Source organism: Centruroides vittatus, unplaced genomic scaffold (genome assembly GCF_030686945.1).
Source record: "Centruroides vittatus isolate TY-2023 unplaced genomic scaffold, ASM3068694v2 contig_2883, whole genome shotgun sequence".
Taxonomy (NCBI): Eukaryota; Metazoa; Arthropoda; class Arachnida; order Scorpiones; family Buthidae; genus Centruroides; species Centruroides vittatus.
Window position 1 is genome coordinate 74,028 of NW_027121836.1, and position 4,483 is coordinate 78,510.

Genomic DNA, 4,483 nt, shown 5'->3' on the forward strand with positions numbered 1-4,483 from the left:
GTCGGATAATCGATGCTCTACTTTAATTATAAAATATTAACGCTCTTTTAAAACTGACATACATCGGGTTTTTTATTACGTCGTCCTTATCTTATTCACTATTGATATAAATTTATCAATGAGGCGGTCATACTATTATTTAATTTAAATGAGGTCACGGGTCGACGCGAACTAGCGGATCGCAATGCCGATGGGAAACATCCAGCTTTGACTCTGACTCTCGTAGACATGACAAAATTTGGAAATAAACATAGATTCCTTCGAAAGCAAAATTGTCGCGTCGTACGTAATGAAGGCAAAAAAAAAAAAAAATTCTTAGCCGTCAAAAAGTAAAATATCATGGCGAGCGAAAGTTTCAAAGTTGGATCAACACTTGCGGACCAAGTCGAGCGAAAGTGTAAATTGATTAGCCGATCAAATTAAGAATTTAGGGGACTGTAAGTTCGCCGACCTTTAGGGAATTGTTAATCCCTCGACAGGATGGTCTAGGGTCGTTCGCGTGTGGGTGTGAGGGAGGTGACTCAAACAACAAGTGTCTCACAAAAAGTCGTTTATTTAGACGTAAAGGAACTTACATCTAGTACAGACTTCTTCTCGAACGATGAAATTCTTCGAAAAGTCTCAGTCACGCCGGCGTTTTCCTGACGTCTTCTACTGTAGGCCCCGGGGCAGCAGCAGGTGGAGATGTTCGCCTCTGGTCACTGTTGGTCTGTCCTTAGTGGCACTAATTAGCAGATCGGCACGATACATGAAAAATAAATTGTCTTTGTGCGCGTATTAGCCGTAAGCGGATTGACAGTTTTTTTGTCCGGCCTCTCCGCGAGTAGAAGGAAAAAGACCTCTCTTCGTCCTCGCTCGGCGATTATCTCGATCTCCCTTTTTCGTATTGTTCATGTTGATTGGCTCTACGTCCCTCCTTTCTCGCTTCTCGATTGGTCCCTCGTTTGTCTCCAAGCGAAAAACGACCCCTGTTCGAGTCACGAGAAAGAGCCGCCTAGACGAACTTACTTGACACTCTCCGTTTACTCAGGATGGAAAGAATTGATGGAACTTTGAACTTGCGCTCATATTTTCCCCATTGTTGTCTAGTCTGGGATATTTCTGAAATTTAATGCTTTGATGTGAAGTTCCTTTTTATTGAAAACTTTTCCCTTTTTTCAAATATTGATTGATCTAAATTTCGTACACGAGCGACTTATCAAAGGTCCATCTCTACTGGAGGACGTTCGTCTACAATAATTAATCATTACAATTATTGCGTTTTATTTTACATTAGGCCCTTTTTGCCTTTTGACATCTTTCTCCTTTTTTTTCATGCGTCGCGGTTTCAAATGACTAACGCGTCTAATCCGATCTTTGATCGGCTTTTGTCCCCTGTAACAATGGACGATTTTCTACATTCGTTTTCACAAATTTTCTAATATAAATGATTAATGTTAACCCGTTTTTGGGACTTCACAGGACAGATCCTTTAAAAAGCCAGAAATTCATGGAGAAAGAATGATGGCTTCTCCCCGGCTCAGTTTGTTTTCCTCCGTGTCGGTTTCCCCGTTGTCTCGGACTTCATTTTCGCTCATTTCGTTCATTATAAAGGTTTTTCCAAAGCATTAACAAACTCTCGTTCGTTTTGATTAGTTTTTCTCAGAAAAGCGTTCCTTGAATACAATTTTATTTTTTATACATTTGGCTCTTTTCTTCTTTTGGGCACTAAAGGACTTTTTTCATATCTGTAATAGGTCGGCCAAGCCGATAATAGATACAACTTTTTTTCAACTCATTTTGCTGTGTGGGCACCAAGAAAGCCTTTTAAGCAAGCCTATTTTGGGTTTGCTAACCTACAACGCAGTGGCCAACCCAGAAGCGGGATGGAACCGACATATCCGGAATAAACCGCTCTGAAAATTCCTGAGCTTTTTTAATTTCTAGGATTTAATTCCGGGTTCTGCAGGTGTCTTAGCCGCCTCGACAAGCTTGTTGTTCTAAAATAAAGCATTATTTTCCTCCCTTACAGAATGAGTATGCCAAGTGATTCAAGATGTCGGTTCACTTTACATATCTATTTTTAATGTTTAATATAAAGAAATTATATTATATTACTGTATTAAAATTTATTTTTAGTTTATTATAATCAAGAACTTATTAACTATGATAAATGGTATGCTTTTTTCTTCCAAAAAAGACAACAAAGTAACATAATTAATACCTCAGAAACGGATCGAGAAACACCAAATAGAGATGAGATGGTTTTGAACTAGAAATAATAGATATTATTAAAAAGTTAAAAGAAACCACTGCCACCGGTCCTGATTTAATTCCCACCAGTTTTTTAAAAAGACTACCACCCGAATCGATCGATATGCTGACACTTAATTTTAATTATATGTATGAGAATAGTATACTTCCTGAAACGTGAAGCACTACATATTTCTGTATGATATTCAAGAAAGGTGACAGATCAAATCCTAGTAACTATAGACCTATTGCTATACTGTCATCATTAAGAAAGATTTTTACATCAATTTTCGCAAATAGATTCAACCAGTGGATAGAAGCAAATTTACTGTATTCTGATACCCAATTTGCATTTACGAAAAAGAGTGGAACAGAGTCAGCAGTTTTCATTTTAATATCAATTATCCAAATCCACCTATCCAGAAAAAGAAATAAACATTATGCAGCCTACTTAAACTCAGAAAAAGCTTTTGATTCTGTTTCAATGGGAATATTATTCGAAAACCTGAAAACACATGGTGCAAACTCAATGTTCAGGAAAATAATAGATTTGCTATTTGGTAATTATAATGTTATTATTAAATGTGGCAATATTGTCCACCCTTCTTTTGATATTTGTGGTGGCCTTTTTTTTTTTTTTTTTAACTCTTTCCGCCCTGTGGGCACTAAGAGGGCCTCTTTTTGCAAGCCATTATGGGTTCGGCCAGGCCCACAATGGGGCGACCGGGTGGTGAGGGACGGGGCCCGACATATCCGGACGGACCACCCCCCGAAAAATTCCTGGGGATTTTACGACCCGTCGGGATTCGAACCCGGGTCCCCCAGAGCGGTAGGCTGCCACCTTGACCGCTCGGCCATCCGGCCGCGTGTGGTGGCCTTCTGCAAGGCGATCCACTATCGCCATACTTATTTAATTTTTTAATATATGATATTAATCAACAATTCAATAAAGAAGAAGACGGAATACTGATAGAAAATAAATTGATTCATTCAATACAATACGCCGACGATATAGTACTGATTTCAAGCACTAAAATGGGACTGCAGAGAAAAATAAATGTAATGCAGATATAGGATTGAAAATTAATCCAAATAAAACTTTTATTCAAATTTTTCGTAAAGGAGGAAGACTGGCCAAACAGGACTATCATTTTTATCTTTTAAATGAAAAACTAAATGTTGTTGAGGAGATCTCATATTTGGGAGTTTATTTAAATTTGACATTGTCTTTTAAAACTCACGTCCAAGAAGTGCAGAATAAAGCTAACAAATTAATTAATAACCTGATTTACCTATTAGCTAAAATTAAAATCAACTCTATACAAAAACAGATGCAGCTCTTTTCGGCAAAATTCAATATGTTACGCCTTTCCTATTTGATATCGTATATAGATATCACGTCTATAAAAAATTCAACTATCATATATAAGAAAAATATACGGATTGGATAGAGCTGTACCTGGATACGCTATCCGACACGATACAAACCGATTACTATTGGAGCCTTATTTAGTATTAAGAATTTTAAAATTTTATACAAGACTGACTAGTAGTCAAAATATTGATTAATACTACTTTAAAAAAACTTATAAGTATATCCGAGTCAAAGAAAAATTACTTAAACAATTGGTATAGTAAATTTAGCAAAATGTTGGCCAACTAAGGTATTTCACCTATTTTTTTTAATAACTCAGAAGCGCACTGGAAATTCGGTCATTCGATGTTAGTAGAAAATATGTTCAACAATTCAATCCAACAAGAAAGGATAAAATTACAGAGCTCTAAATATCATCCATGGTACATTGATAATCTTAGTTTTCCACCTTTGAATGAATATATTTATTTTCATTTACCGTTTGCATTAAAAAGATTTTATATGCAACTTCGATTGAATAGTTACTGTTCACTGGTTGATTCGAAATATTTAAATATTAGTGAAGATCAATGTAAATTATGTCGAGAGCAGAAATCAATTTTCCATATAATTTGCACATGTAAGGGATATCCAGATATCAGACATCAATCTGGAATCACCAGCCTGTCAGAAAGTAAATCAATTAACATTGTATTATTCTAACTATTGTTCCCCTCTTGTAACGGGTTATAAACGTAAATAAATTGAATTGAATTGAATTTTTAGTTTATTATTATTTTTTTATACTTTATAAAATTTTATTTATAAAAATAAATTTAATATTTTTTTCCTTTAAAAAATACCAAATTGTAGATGTCGCGAAAGTAGCCAATGTGT